Source organism: Cyanistes caeruleus, chromosome 3, assembly GCF_971803275.1.
Source record: "Cyanistes caeruleus chromosome 3, bCyaCae1.hap1.1, whole genome shotgun sequence".
In the NCBI taxonomy this organism is placed as follows: Eukaryota; Metazoa; Chordata; class Aves; order Passeriformes; family Paridae; genus Cyanistes; species Cyanistes caeruleus.
The window spans coordinates 86,960,905-86,977,077 of record NC_141703.1 but is presented as its reverse complement, the minus strand read 5'-3'; the positions used below and the strand labels follow the sequence as shown (position 1 = coordinate 86,977,077).

Here is a 16,173-nt window from a genome sequence, read left to right as displayed (position 1 = left end):
ATCATGTTAATTTTCCAAGCAGCTGCCAACTTCATCTTGTTAGCTCCTGAAAGCCGCAGGATGCTCTCCAGAGACAGTAAAGAGAAGCCGTATGTTTGGAGATGATGGAATAGCTTGAGAGACTAAATAGGGCTACTCTTCCTCTCCATTTCTTGATTAACTTTTTTGTGGCCCCTGGAGGACTGATACACACAGTGTCACTGTCATGACAGAAATTTCCCTTCATGTTGAAGTACAAGTCCAAGGCCAGGGACTCCTCCAAGGGAGTGCATGCATTCTGTTGGCCCTTGAACTGGTATTAGCACTCAGCTTTCTTACAAGCGTGTTTTATCCTGTGAAAGAAAGAAGCTTTAGAAGCTTCCTGTGGGAAAGGAAAATGTTGGTAACAGGACTAAGAGGGTCCAAAATTAGCAAAGCTCTCCAATCCTGTTGTAACTAAGTGGAGCAAGAAAAATGTCCCATATTTTTTTTTACTATAGTGTTTAGTTTGAAATTTCTAACTTCTTTGTCCAAAACATGTCATTGGCTTAGAAGCAGACTGATGTTTTAGAACAATACTTTTCCTGACCTATAGTTCTCATATAAGGTAACCCTTAGGCTAAGACTGCTTCCCTTTCCTTCCTTTCATGGAGCTTTACATTTGGTTTAATATCCACACAAATTTCATGTGTATTAGGAAGTGAGCATTTGAATCAGGCAGCCTGACCATATCTGCCTTTATCTTGGTACTTTTTATTGTTTTTCTTTGTTACTTATTTAATCTACCCCGATCTTTAACTTCTAAGTTATTTTTAAGAGCAGGAAATTCATCTTATAGGGCTGGCTGATAATCCCCAAGAGGAACGTGATCTGTGAGTTTTCCTATGCTACTTGCTTAAATCAGCAAGAGAAGACTCCTGACCTCATCCTAGGCTACTGCTAAAGCTCACAGCCAAAGATCTGGATCATAGCTCCTTAAAAATTTTCCATTTACTAAAGTGTTTAGTTTGAAATTTCTAATTTTATTGTCCAAAACATGCCATTGGCATAGACAAGGTCTGTAATCATTTGTGCTGTTGAACATTCCGTAGACCTATTGAAAAGTTTTTTGCAGGGTTTTTCAATGAATACACTCAAGGGTGTATGTCCATTGCTGTAAACAAATTTCTCATTTCATGCAGCAATGCTGCAGTAGAAAGCTGGTAGCTCCAGGGGCAAAAGAAGGAGGAGGACTGGTGAAGGGCACAGCTGTGTTAGGTATTATCAATGGACAAGCAATGGCAGCTTATTTTTTTGGAACTCCATGTTCCTAGTTCAAGTATTTTGGTCAGCTGTATCAACACTGGACTCAGATAAAGGATATACATTTGCCCAGGCTGATGCAAGATCCTGGGGAAAAAGGAACCTGGTAAAACCATGGGCTGATAGAGATAAAGCTTCCTAGGAGCATAAATCAGGAGGAGTTTCTGAGGGTAGTCCCTTTATACCTCACAGAATTTGGTGGTGCAGGTTGCATTGATGCTCTCTTCCCACCAGTCTCCTTTCTGGGACAAGCTGGTATATTCTCCTAAGCTTCTTATCTTCCAACTCTCCACACCTGAACAAAACTGCCGTCATCACCTCTTGCCTTGTTCTCTCTGCCTGTATTTCTCTTTCACCTATGGCCAGAATGCTTTTCTTTTATTTCTGCCCTTGCCAAAGACATAGATTCTTAGTGTCCTAGAGAGAAAGAGTATATAGGACATAACAGGGATTTATAAAATTATGAGTGGCCTGGGAAGCCTGAGGAACAATGGATTGCTTTTTATCTCTTAGGGAGCAGCATGGAAAACTTGGTGGGTGTGGCTGGTTCAGAGCAAGCAAAGGATATTTCCTCTATTTTAGGAAAGCTATGAAGTAATTTCCACATGTTTTTATGCATGCAAAACATTTACATGGCCTCAAAAAGAGAAGAGACACATGGAATAATAATCCTTGGTGGGCTGTGAGGTTGGAGGACACCCAATCCAATCTCCCTTGTCCCCAGGAATGGCCTGGTGTTGGAGTGTTCCCTGCTACTACAGCCCAGAATGAGACCAGAGATCATTAGGTTATCTCTCTGGGCTCTCAGCCTTCTGCCAATGTGTCACCCATCACACAGAGAAGGACAGTCAGGTTTGCTTAAATCCTGCAAAGGTTTGGAGAGTTACAAAAACTCATGCCTTCATTTTCTGTAGCATACAAGGTCTTCTGGTAACACCTCAGCCCCTTTTGAGCAGGATGGGAGGGCACAGGCCAGGTTTGACTTGATAAAAGTATGTGTTAGAAGGTGGAATTATCTGACAGAGCTGATGGGCTGTTCTTGTTCAGGTAGATAGGGAAGTGGGAATAGGGCTTAAATGCTGGGAACACTTGTCCTACTGATTCTGAGTTATAAAGGATTTGCTGGAGGAGCAAAACCCCTGTATTTCCTGGGAAACATAAAGACTACTCAGAACACTGCTTTCCACACAGCTTCCCTTCTCTCTGTCTCTCAGAAAGGATACCTAGATAGAGATGCTTATGTCCTCATTCCTCTAAAGCTTGTTTCTATATTGCTTGCATCATTATTTAAATCTGATCTAGAGAGCAGCTGATGGTGATGCACATTTTCTTCTCCAGGCTTTGAGCAAAATTTCCCTGTGTCCTGGAATGTCTCCAGTTGCCTTGGTATAATTTCTTCCTGCCCTCTTCTTACTTCCTTTTCTGAAGCACAGAAACCAGGCATCTTGAGTGGACTGTGGCCAAGCAAGGCTGTGGCAACCAAGATACAGTCTCCAGTTGTGGTAGAGAAGGAACTGGGAAAGTAGGAGAGGGATGAGCAGAGTCAGAGGGAAAGGAGAGGCTTTGGGATGGTTAAAAACACTCCTCAAGGAGAGCTTCTTGTCTTCTTCCACTACCGTTTGCTGCCACAAGCTGCTGTGGTCTCCTTAAGTCACCTAATCATCCTTTTCTCCTTCTGATACCTTCACCCACTACCTCTTCCATTGACTCCTCTTTTTAAAATTCTTCTTCCACTGTCTTCTCTACTGTCTTTTCCTTCCCTAGTTACGCTGCTTTTCTTCACCACTGAAGAACTTTTCCATTGCCACATTCTCCTGCCGTATTCTTTTGCCACCTTCTTCAGTCACCTCTTCTTTTTCGTCTTCCAGTGACTTCTTTTGCTGCCTCCTTCTGTCCCTTCCTCTGTCATCTTCTACTGCACATCATCCACAGCCCTATTCCTCCTCTTCCTGTTCTTCCAATACCACCTTCTGACATGTTCTTCTGCCACCTTATTCCACACTGTTCTTCCTCCCCTTCTCCTTGTCTTCTACTGCTTCCATCTTTCCCTTCTTTTGCCACCTTCTACTGTAACTCCTTCGTATTCTTCTACTGCCAGCATCTCTTTTTCAGGGAGGGAGGGAGGGAGGGAGGGAGGGAGAAACTTTCCCCCTTATGCTGGGTCTGCAAGGAGAAAGGCAAAACGTGTAATTATTAATAGTTCCCAATAGATGGCTCCCAAAACACAGAGGTGACAGCAATGCTGAGCACACAGATCAGATTAATTTCAAAACTATCAATTCTATCATATCATAAGCTGATAAAAATGAATGGTTTTGTTTGGTTTTTTTTTAAATATGAAAAAAAATATTTGTTTTCATCACATTTTGGTCAGATCTGTAGTTATCTCAACCTTTTGTGGTGCACATTGGCACCAAAAAAGGATCATTATGTTTTAACCCCAGCTAGCAACACGGTACAATGCAGCTGCTCTCTCACTCCCCTCACTTCCAGTCCTCCAGCTGGATGGGGAGAAGAATCAGGAAAAAAAAGTTAAGAAACCTTTGTGCGTTGAGATAAGAACTGTTTAATTCTTAAAACAAAGTATAACAGTAACATAAAAGGAAAACACAAGAAAAACAAAGTGGAATTGCTTACCAGCTGCTGAGCAATGCTCAGCCTGTCCTTGGGCAGTGATTAGTTCTGTCCATCCAGCTCCTCCCAGTTTATATTCTAAGGATGATGTTTTGTGGTGTGGGTTATCCTGTTGGCCAGTTAATGTCAGTTGTCCCAGGTATGCTTCCCCATGGCTTCTTGTTCACCTCCTTGCTGGTAGAGCATGGGAAGCGGAAAGGTCCTTGGCTTGGAGTAAGCACTACATAGGAACATCCAAAACATCAGTGTGTTGTCAGTGTTATTCTCTTATTAAAAACATAGCACTGTACCAGCTACTAAGAAGAAAATTAACTCTATGACAACCAAAATAAGGACAGTAACCTCCTCCATCTCCTCCTGCATCTTCTCCTAATCTTCCAACATTTTCTTCCATTGCCTCTTCCTTCCTTTCTGCTGCCACCTTCTTCCACTGACTTATTCTATTCTACCTCTTCTGTCGCCTCCTTTTCTTCTACCACTTTCATCCTCTGCTTTCTTCCATGGCCTTCTCTTCATTCTGCCTTATTCCATTGCCTCCTGATCTTTTTATAACACCTTCTTCCATCCAGTCTTCCTTCTCTTCTTTTGCTGCCTTCTTCTGACACTTTATTCTACCACCTTCTCCATTCCCTATGCCTTCTTTTCCGCTGCCATGTTCTTTTGTCACCTGCACCATCACATCCTCCTTTTCTTCCACCACCTTTTTCTGGTGTCTTCTTCCATCACTTACCTCATCACATTCTTCATCACTTCCTTCTTTCCTAATTCCAGCACATTCTTCCATTGCCTTCTCTCACATCCTCCTTTTCTTCTTCTGTCAAACACTTCTGCTGCAGTCTGTCACCTCTGCCCTTTTTTCTTCCACTGCCTTTCTTGCCACCGCCGTTGCCTTCTCCTTAACTTCTTCTGCCACCTTTTTCCTTCATGTCCTTTATTGTCTCTTGCTCCTTCTCCCATTGCCTTCTTCTATTGCTTCCTCATTTGTTTCTTCCAACCTTACTTTCACTGTTTAATCAGTTGTTAATTTTTAGAGCTAGCCAGTTATTAATTTTTTCCAGGAACAGAAGAAGGTCTTAGTAGCTTCTCTCAGAAAAATAATTACTGCAAGTGCTTTCTTTCTTTTTACTAAATATCAATTAATGCACAACCAGTACACCTCCTCCTCCCCCTTCTTCACTGTCTTCTTCCATAGCCTCCTTTTTCTCTTCTTCCAATGTCTTCTGCCACCTTCCTTCATTGCCTTGTCTGTAGCCTTTTCTTTCTCTTCTTACGACATTTTTTCTTCACCTCCTGCATTTCCTTCTCCTTTATTCTGTGGCTTTCTTCCTCTGCCTTTTTTTGTTCCCTCCACCATTGCCTCCTCCTTCTATTTTTCTGCCTGCTTCTGTTGCCTTCATCTGCCACAGGCACCTTCCAACGCAAATGCCTTCCTTCTGCCACCTCCACCTTCTTCTGTCTTCTTCCACCACCATTTATTGATGCCTCCTTCCACCGCTGCTGCCTTCATGCACCGCCTGTCTCTGCTGTCTTCCTCCACTGCTTTCTGCTGCCACCAGCTCCTGTCAATGCAGTCTGCTGTCACATTCCTTCCCTGCCTCCTGTTGCTGCCTTCTGCCACCTCCCACTGCTGCCACCTTCCACTGCTGAATTAATCAGACACTGCCTCCATATGCTGAAGCTGCCTTCTGTCTCACTGCCTTTACCACTGCATTTCACCACCACACCATTCCATGACTTCCACCCTTTAGCCACTGTATCCCTCTGCGTTTGGCCTCTGCCACCTTCCACTCCACCACACCTCTACATCTCCACCTTCCCTTATTCACTACCTGCTTCCAGCTTCTTCTGTCACCTGCTCTGTCATTTCATTCACCATCTTCTTCTCTTCTACCATCTTCTTCTACCTCCTTTCTTACATCACTTCCTCTGTCACCTTCTCCTCCTCTGCTTCTGCTGCAGCCCTTTGCAACTTCTTTTGTCACCTTCTCCATTGCCTCCTCCTTCTGCTTCTTCCTGGCCTTCTGCTGCCTGCTGCCAGTCCTTGCTTCTGCCAGCTCTTCCACCATTTCCTCTGTTTCTTCTACATTTCCAAGGCATCCTAATGAAACTGTAATTGGCAAGCCCAATAATCGTAACTGTGGTTGTTAATGACTGTATAGAAATGTCTGTATCAGTTCACTGACAAATGATTACATTGGAAAACTGATATTTTTAATTATAATTATGAGAGGAGTTGCATTTTAACAGGATAAAGAAAATACTTTTTTCCCTAGAATATTTCTCAGTGATACAGGTCTTAACTCTGCCTCTGACAGCAATGTTGTACTATTCCACTGATCCTTCAGTAAATAACATCACCCTTCTATCTGTTTATCTTTCTGCCTTTTTTGTGTGTTTTAGCTATACATAGTGGAGATCTTAAGACAGGAACACTTTACATTAGTTATTTTCACTTTGCCCAGCATGAAAGAAATACAGTGGGATGTTTATAGCAAAAAGTAGCACTGAAGCGTCATATCCAGTCTAAGTGTCTGTATACTTTTTGCTCTTTGACAATCAAGATACAATTTCATAGAATCACAGAATACTTTTTGCCTGAAGGAACATCCAGGGAGTGAGGGTCTGTGGTCCAACCTCCAACTTAAATCAATTCCAATTTATAACCTAGAAGAGGATGCTTAGGGACTTACCCATCTGAGAATTGGAAGCCTCCAAGGAGGTTGATTCTACAGTCTTTCTGAGCACTTTCTGTTCTGGCACAGTAGGACCCTCAAGGGCAAGTTCTTTTCCTTTTATTCCTGCAACCTGTAACCACTCCATCTTGTCATTATGGCATGCACTGTCTCTATTTCCCTACATCTGTCTTTTTTGGTAGTGAAAGGTTGAAATCACACCTCCCCTAGCCCCACCTGCCCTTATTCTTCAAGCCGAAGAATAGCAGGTCTCTTGTTTTTTGTTGTATGTCACATGCCACCTAATGATCTTGGTTACTAATCAACTTGTTTGCCATCTGCTGGAAATTCTCTGGTATTTAACACTGCTTTTGCATGGAGGGAAAGTTGTGAACAAAACTGGACTTAATTCAGCCCTTTACAATAGTCAGCTCTCCATAAGGAGCAGAAGGGTTTAGTCATCAAAGTCAGGCAGAAAATGTATAAAAAGGGTTTTTTGCTAATGACTTAGTACATGTACTATTGATCTATCAATGATACAGAGTCTGTGATCCATCTTGACCTTAATTATCAGAGGAACAGATAATTTTATCACTAGTTTTACATGTTGCAAAAGAAATTTAACTATTTTTCCTAGTCTAGGAAGCAGAGTAAGAATCATTTTGCATTTTTCCCACAAATTTAAATTGTTGTAGAGTGCCAGTGTCCTGGAACACATGAGGTTTTTATCTACAAATAATAATTACAGCATCTTAACATACTAGATTATTTCTATAGTGTGTGCTTTTTGACCAGTAACATTGGTGTTTGAAATGCATGAGAAAATGGGCAGGTCCAAGTCCCAGTTCTTTGACAGTTGTGTAATCATCTTCATTAGCCAGTACAATAAGAGTCAAATCATTTACTAGTCTGTTGTTACTGTTGCTCGCACACAAAATGAAATCATTCCATGAAATGCGCATCAAGTACCATGTCCAGGAGATTTTCATTGAAATATGTTACATTGATTTTAAAATTCCATCCTCTTGGATGCACCAGCATCTGAATGGGAGGAGCACATGTGCATTTTCCCTGCAGGTGCTTCAGGAGAGCCTCTGTCTCTGAAGGATAATGTAAGTAAGCCACCAGCTCACTTAGTAAGCCACCAGCTCTCTTAGGGCAAGCGAAAACTAGAGCTTTCAGTAAATGATGGCCTGGAAAGATGCTTCTTTATTGAAATCAAGGACCAGATCAATTCCAGTGAAACACAACACAGAATCATAGAATTTTAGAATCAGACAATCATAGAATTTTAAGGGATTGGAATGGACATTAAAGACCATGTAGTCCCAGCCCCTTTTGATCCCCCACCATATCTCTGGGTCGCTAGTTCAGCACTTTAGTTCTCATGCTACTCACACAGCCTCTTCTTATGCCTGTGACTGACCTCTCCTCATTAGCCAGCTGTCTTGCTTTAGACCAGTAAATGAATGTAGTATTGAAATGTTCTGGGTTCAATACAATTTAAGGGTGAAACTTCAAGGGTTTTGTGAACCTTGCACTTAACATTGGGGTCTCAAGTTCAGCAAAGCTGTAACATGTCATTTTACAGTTGTAGAGATAGAGGGGACTCTTCAGATGCATCTGGTAATTTATTATAGTGTGTAAATCTGCAGAGAGGTTAGGAAGACTTCCAGCAGGACAAATTTCCTAAGCTTTTAATTAATTCCAAAAACTGTTCTGGCTTTGTAAGGCCTTTTTCACTATATTCTTCCCCCTGCCCAAATGTTTTATTAACGTTCTAAGGAATGTGAATTAAAACTCAGACAATTGCTTTCTACTTACTATGTATTATAGGAAGTGTTACTAGTATGACACTCAATTCTCTCAGGAGTGAGGCTAATCAAGAACAGAAGTCTCACTTTACTGATATCACAGAGTCTGGAGTCAGCCAGGCTTCCCCAGCAAGGGTCCTGTCTTGTCTCAGAGATCTCATGCAATGAAGCTCTTGCAGAAGGGTTCATTTTGAGTAAGCAATTAGTTGTTTTTTATAACTTTTTGGTGTAGATACATTAGTAGGCATAGGGCATCAGTGCCTGGAAGAGTTGTTGCTGACTCCTAGTTTCTGCAAAGTCAGTTCTTAACACAGTTTGTTTGTCCGGCACCCACCAGTTTGTTTCTTGGTGGTTTTTTGTTTGTTTTTGTTTGGGTTTTTTTTTTTTTTTGTTTGTTTGTTTCTTTGTTTTCTGAGAAGAACATGCTCTTATTTATAAGACTGTTCCCAAGAGAGTTCTGTCACTGCAGAAAATGTGTTTGCTGGTAAAATAGATGATAGATTTGCTAAAATACTCTTTGTTATGGAAAACCTTTGCTATTGTTACCTATCATTCTTCACTGCAGTGGTGGAAAATGATGATTGATGTCACCCATCTCTTGTACAGCACAAGTTAGCATTTTCAAAAATGAGTTGGGCAGTTGGACAGAGTGCACCCTCAGCAATTTTGCAGGTGATACAAAGCTGGGAGGACAGATTGATACACCTGTTGAGAGAAAGGGAACATCCTGTACATGGGAAAGAATAACCTCACGTACCAAAGTTAGAAAGCAGCTTTGCAAAAAAAAAAAAAAAAAGGGGATGTAGGAGTCCTCAAGGAAAGGTTGAAGATGAGTCAGCAACATGCCCTTGCAGCAAATAAGTCTGACAGTATTTCTGACTGCACTTAGAAAAGTATTCCCAGATCAAGGAAGTCGTTACCCCTATTAGGCACCAGCAAGATCACATCTGAGATTTGTATTCAGTTCTGGACTCACCCGCACAAGAATTATATGGACATGCTAGAGCAAGTCAGTAAAGGGCCACTAAGATCATGAACGGACTGGAGCACCTTTCATATGAAGAGAAGGTGAGAGATCTGGGATTAAAAAAATTAATAAATTAAAAAAAGAAGGTTCAGTAAAAACCTTATTGATGGGTATGAATGTCTGAATAAAGAAAAAAATATCAGCTATTCTCAGTTGTGTGAGAGGCATAAATTCAATTTCAGAAAATTCTGTTTAAACATAACCCCCCTCATTTTTTACTGTAAGGGTAGTCAAACACAGGAACAGGTTTCCCAGCCATGCTGTACAGCCCTTGAATATCTTTGGACACTGAATATCTTTGGAGATGTTTCAAACCTGATTGAATACTGAGAAAGCTGCTCTAGCTGACTGTTATTCAAGAGCAGAGGTCAGCCTAGATAATCTCCAGAGATTCCTTCCAACCTCAAGATATTCAATGTGTTTCCATAGATCGAATATCAAAGCCAAAGAGTCTTAAATATTCTTTTAATTTTTGAGATTTTTGCGTAAATAAATGATAAATTTCTAAATTGACTCTCACACCCAGGGAAGAGGAAGGTATGCTTTTCTGTACCAAATAAGTTGACTCTTTGTATCTGCACCATGTTGCAACTTTCCTTTTGGAGGTTGCTGTTATGCTGCCTGCAGTGCACTGAAGTAAGATACATTGAAAACAGTAAAATTGTTCCATTAAACTGTATAGGTTTATGATTGAAGTCCTGCTCTCTTAGCACTCTTAATAAACTGGAAGAAGCAAATCCTAGTCCTAGTCTCATAGGAACAGTTAGATTACCTGCTGAAACTACCAGGAAAATATATTCCATTTACTGACTTTAAAGTCAACTAGAAGAGATTTTATGTGCCATTTTAGCTGCAAGACTGTCATTTCTGTCACCACTAGTCCTATAAAAATTACATAGAACATTGCAAAGTAAAAAGTTCACTTACCCTTGACCCTGTAGACATACAAGCTATCCTCAAATTTTGGAACCTATACCTCTCCCAGCCCAGGCTATTTCAAGAAATAGGTGCCCTTCAATTCCTAATGCTGATTTACTGCTTACTTTCTCTTGAAGAAGCTAAACAGAAGAGACAGCTAAGTCTGTAATGGTTCCCTCTGAATTGTCTAAGCTTGTGCAAATTAATTGCTTTAAAAGACACAACCTATTATACGAATCCCACTTAACAACCATTAAAGCTAAATGAATTCTAAGCAGGAAGAGGAATTATCCTGTGGGCCACCATTAATTCACTAAGCAGCTCTCTCTTCCTTCACCTCTCTGTTTCTCTTCTGCATTTTTTCCTCTTTAATCTTGTCAAAATGCCTGAGGAAAATAAAAAAAAGTTGAAAGTGTTTTCCCACAGAGAACAGAGCTGTGAAGAATTCATCTCACTATTTCTTGAAGTCAGTATGTAAGAAACCAGGATGGATTTGAAGGAAAGATTCTGTGGGAATAGATATGAAAATCCTAGCTCAACTATTCTGATCCTTGCTATTCCCTATTTTTTTCACTATATCTTCAAGATGTCTCTTTGGGCAGTTCATTCTTGAACTACTGTATGAAAACAGTCTCTCAACATAAAATTATTTTAGTTGTGGAGGTAAAGTGAGCAAGATAAGTATTTGGCATAGGCTTCCAGAATCTGGAATGCTACCAGTGAGCACCTCACAGGTCACAGCTTTATGATGATATAATTGCTAAATGATAATGGCTTCAACAGCTGTATTATAGACCAAATATTTTATACAATCTTATTCAGGTCATATTTATCCTAGTCCACACAATTCCAAGCCCCAGAGTTTATTTATGAGATTATTTCAAGCTCTATGACTTGGTTAACATGAGCACAGTGAAGGTTTTTCACTAGACCTAATTGATGAAGGGACTAGAGCTCTTCTGCATCTATTTAACTTAGTGAAAAGTAAATCCCCTCTGGGATGCATCTCATGATCTGTGACCCTACTAAGGAGAGTTATCCCAGTCACAAAATCTGCTTGATACATAGTCTTACAGACACAGACTACTGCTAGTACTGCTATGAATTTCACTGAAAAAAAAAGACTGTCACTATTTTTGACATTTTTCCCTGTCCTCCAAAGGACGGTATGTTTTCTTAAATAAGACCAGAGTTTTAATTCAATGCAATTTCAATCTTCAGGTTAGGAATGATCTTAAGGTATACAAGCTGTATCATCTCTAGCATGCATCCTGAGTTGCAAGGCTACTATTTAGAGCTAGTCTATATTCTCTACATGTAAGTGGTAGGTAAAACTCTTAGAAGTCAGACAAAAAAGATATGGAAAGACAATGCTTTGACACAAACAGTTTGTGAAGGAGACAGAACTTCCATTTGCAATTCTGCAAGTGCAGGTCAGTTAACAGTGGAAACAAGCTCGAGGGTATTTATTATTCCTATCTCTCTCTATTGCTGTATTAAGAGCTAGTGGTCATGGGACTTGGAAATATTCTTATTGGACAGCACAATTCTGTACAGCTCTGTATTGATTTCAAGGTTCTATAATTGGGTTTATATGATATTGTAGCCCAACACGTCAGGCAGAACTTCCGTTATTTGAGGTCAGTGGCAAGGCAGTTTGACCAACACTTTAATGTCTTTGGAATAAAAATACTCTCTGGATCACATCCTGTGATTTCAGAGCTCTTTCTTATTTGAGTTGCTCTCACACTTTGGGCTTTCACTTGGTGTTATTCTAGCCATTTTTAAACTGTGATAATTATTAAATATTTCATTGTGCAGCATACTGCAGCTTCAGGGCATACTGAAGGGCACTGCTATGATGTTTTATTGCAGTTGACAATGAATGTGGTAATATTTTGTGTGTGCTTGGCTTTGGATCGTTCCCCTTAAATTCTATTATCCTACTTATTTCTCCATTCCTGGATGCTAAAATTGATCTCTTCATAACTGCAAACAAAACAAAATTTGAATTATGCAAGTGATTCTGGATTCTCTCTGAGTTGGATGGTGTTTTACTGGAACAGAAACTTATGTGGGCTTCCTGCACAGCTGGATATAAGTGGTCAAAAATTATCTTGGCTTGCCCATACTCTTGGCAAGACATGAAATAAAATCTGTTCCCAGAGCCATTTATATATGTTAACATAGGACTGAGCCTGATCACAGAAACTTTTTGTCTCAAGGCTTCAAAAGTCTTCTCATTCATGAGAGGACTTAAAACCATCTGATTAAAAAATTTGTCCTGCTACTAAGTCCTTATTTTAGAGCAGCTTATTTTGTTCTTAATTGTATTTCCTCCTCTCCCAATGAAATGCATCTGCATGGCAAAGTCAGGGCCAATGACTCTTTGGTGGAACTTACCACTTAGCGCCACAGCTTCTTATTAGTAGTCAAAGATAGAGCATAATTCGATAGGTAGTTTGCATTTCTCTTGCATTCATAGCATGCATTTTACACTTGTCAGACTGAGAGCAGAAATCGGCCAAGTAAACAAAGTCCTTGACTGTAACTACTGCTTATTATCTAGCTTTTGTTAGTGGTCAGTTCATGCTATGTCCACTCTTTATATGCTCCTACTCAGTATTTACAAATATTCTTTAAGAACAGCTTTCCCTTATCTTTCCTCAAATTTCTGCTAGTTTGTTACTGCATTTCATTTTTCTCTTTCTCAGAAGAAGGTCTTTGATCTTTCACTTGCTGGCTCCATGACTTACTGAGATTTTAAACAAGATGGACTCATTCAGAGAATTCACAGAAACCTGAAACTTTTGAAATTATTCTTATGTACTGTATTATACTAATAAGCCATTAGAAACTTTTGATGCAAGCTAGCCTCAGAGAGGAATGTGTTCAAGAAGCCAAGAAAATCTTTGCTTTGGCTTTTGCTCAGTTAACTATCTGAAAGCCATTAAATCTTATGTCACGTGTGCTCTGAGAACCTTCTGAATTCTGGCTAACAAAAGCAACTAAAACAGGGCTAAAAACCTTGGAAGTGAACATTAAATAAGAGTTCTATTTATCCTGCCATTGATGTTACTTAAGAATCATTCTTTTGATGCTGTTGATTTCCATGACAAATGGAGAATTTGGCTTCCCCTGGACAAATATAGAAGAAAAGCTGACTTGGACCAAATAGCAGCAAAATCAAAGCCCATTGTATGTTGGCTCAGTTTTTCAGAGTTCAGGTATGACTGGTATCTTTTTCAGGCCTCAAATGAGAAGTTTTCATAGATTTTCCCAGTTGTGGGAGGTGCTTTTTCACAAGCACACAGCAATTAAAAAAGAAAAAAAGAAAAGTACTAGTAATAATAATAATATTAGTAATTCTCACTCTAATTTGGAAAACTAGAATATAATAAAACAGCCTATTATGTCTCTCAGTCAGACATCTCTGGCAAGAGGATCTGGCAGTCAAACAGATAGGATTATTGAGTCTCTTCCCTTGGCTGAATGTACTGTTCTTAGTTCAGGTAAGCAGTCTGGTCATGCTGATGTTAATGCCAGTGCAGGACACAAACACTGATAGTGAATGCAGAATTTCTTTCCATGATTCACTATTTTTAAAACATGGAAAGACAATATCCATGTTTACAAAAACAGGTCACAGTCTTCAGAGCCAATGTACTTACATGTTCACATACCCACTCACAGGTATGTAACTGCACAGCTGCAGCTCTTCCAGAGAAGTGTCAGAGGCATCGTGTCTCAGGAAACAAAAATTGGCTCTGTCAAGGCACCAAGGCACAAGATTTGCAGCCAACTGTGACCAGCAGAAACAGACTTTAACTATGAAGAACAAAAAAAAAAAAAAAAAGCCCAAAAACCCCAACCAACCAAAAAGTCCTAAACTACCAAATCAAAACATAGTTTTGATAGTTACAGGATTTCTAAATCTGTTTCCTTGATAAGCATGATAAATATCATTCCTTGATGGCTTTGATTAACACATGTGAAGGGTTTAAGAAACAGAACTAGAAAAGAGTTAAAAGCCCATGTGTTTCTGGATGAAAGTCATCTTTAATCCAGGATGAGAGAAAAGTTGCAGGGAATCTAGTAACCTTCTCTTTGAGAAAGTAATTCTTTAGCTGTTTCATCTGAAGCTACTTGCATCTCCTTCTGAAGCACCAGGTACTGGCCTCAGGGCCTGTGTTATCCTTAGCATGTGATGAGCTCTTTCTGGTTGGCTCTAAGTTTGAAAAGAAATGGAAGAAACATGCATTTACTTACTTTACCACCCTAATTACAGCAAAAATCTACTGTCTTTACTGACAATTTAGGTGTCAAAGTATGAGTTAAAGACAAATAGAAGCCAAGCATATTTTGCTGCAATATTGCATTTATTCTTGCCACATTTATCGGGATATTCCATGTTCAGTTTGCAGTGAAGGAAGATGAAAACCATCATGTTGTGCTTCAGATCCATTAACCCAGGGGATGTTTAGACCTGTATTTTGATCCTCTTCAAAGCTCCAGACATCACTGCTAGGAATATTTTATGACTTCCAGAACTCTGTGCTCTCTAGCATTGGCAGTCTGCAATTGCCTGGCCACATGGGATTAAAGGCTTTCATTAGGAACAAAAGGATCATTTGGTGCCTTAGGTTTTCTTGCCAAGTGAAACAGAGAGACCACACTTAAAATTAATTTTAAGCACATCACTAATGGGATATTCTCCTGGTAGCTTAAATATTTGTTTTCTTAATAGCTACTTTCTGGAGCCAAGAGAGCTATCATACTTTTTATGCGAGGTTGTGCATTGAGGAGATTGTGCCTCCATATCTTTGGCAAAGTATGTTTCCCCATGTGTATTGATGTAGCTCTTTATTCCATGCTTCTGCTTCCTTCATTCAGGATGGTATGCTTAAAAACAAAAATTTGAGAACAGCTGTTTACTCCCTCTAATCCCTGCAGCATATCAGCTAGACAGAAAGTGCCATGTGACTGATTCCCACACTCCCCTTGTGCTATAATTCAGAAGAATCGGGAAAGAATAGTGCTGTATCCCCACACTCCCCTTTCTTTCTGTTTAATAGCATTTTCCAACCTCAACAGGGTAAAAAAGGGGTGCACAGGAAGCAGGAAGATTTTTGCCACAAGCTCAGCTAAAAAAAGTCTGAGAAGGTCCCAAGCTTAATTTTTTTCCTTGCTTGATTGCTCCTTATAGCTCAGCAGAAACCATAAACCAGCCCGAACTTCCAAGACCTGGGGGCTGACTATTGCTTTTTACACTTGGGCAATTCCTAATCAGGTCTGGGGTGAGGTGCAAGGAGACAGGGGATCTGAGAAATAGTGTTTTAATGAAGCATTGAAGCATTGATAAAATACTGGCATTGATAAAATTCAGTTTGCAGCACTGGGTTCCAAAAAGAATCAAAAACAAGGGACAAGGGGGGACAACATGGGTGTCCCATGGATATAAGAAGGTTACATAGTCAGCATTGTTGGGAATTTGCTGTAGGCCTTAATTAATACAAAGTATTATGATAAATTGATACAAAATATTAATTAATTTATTTAGACTGCAGGTTTAAATTAATATAGAGTATTTATTATTTTTGTGGTATGTTCTAGTGATTGCTCCTTAGCAGGAGCATTCCAAACAACCAAAATGAAAACACTGGCTTGTAGGAAAAAAATCTTCTCAACTGCTGTGGTGCAGTGAATGAAAGAGCTGGTGCCTGCAGCTGTACAGAATGCTGTGATACAAGAATACATGTGTGTTACATGAATATGATTATGAGTATGTGATGAAAGACCAAAAGAAGAGTTTGTTTGAGAAGAAAAA

The 16,173-nt window shown here is 39.9% G+C and overlaps 1 protein-coding gene across 2 annotated transcripts in view; it reads right to left on the bottom strand.

Moving 5' to 3' along the window:
- The window catches only part of LOC147654308 (trypsin I-P1-like), a 74,673-nt gene that overhangs the window by 4,087 nt on the left and 54,413 nt on the right, over positions 1-16,173 (bottom strand). The window lies entirely within an intron of this gene.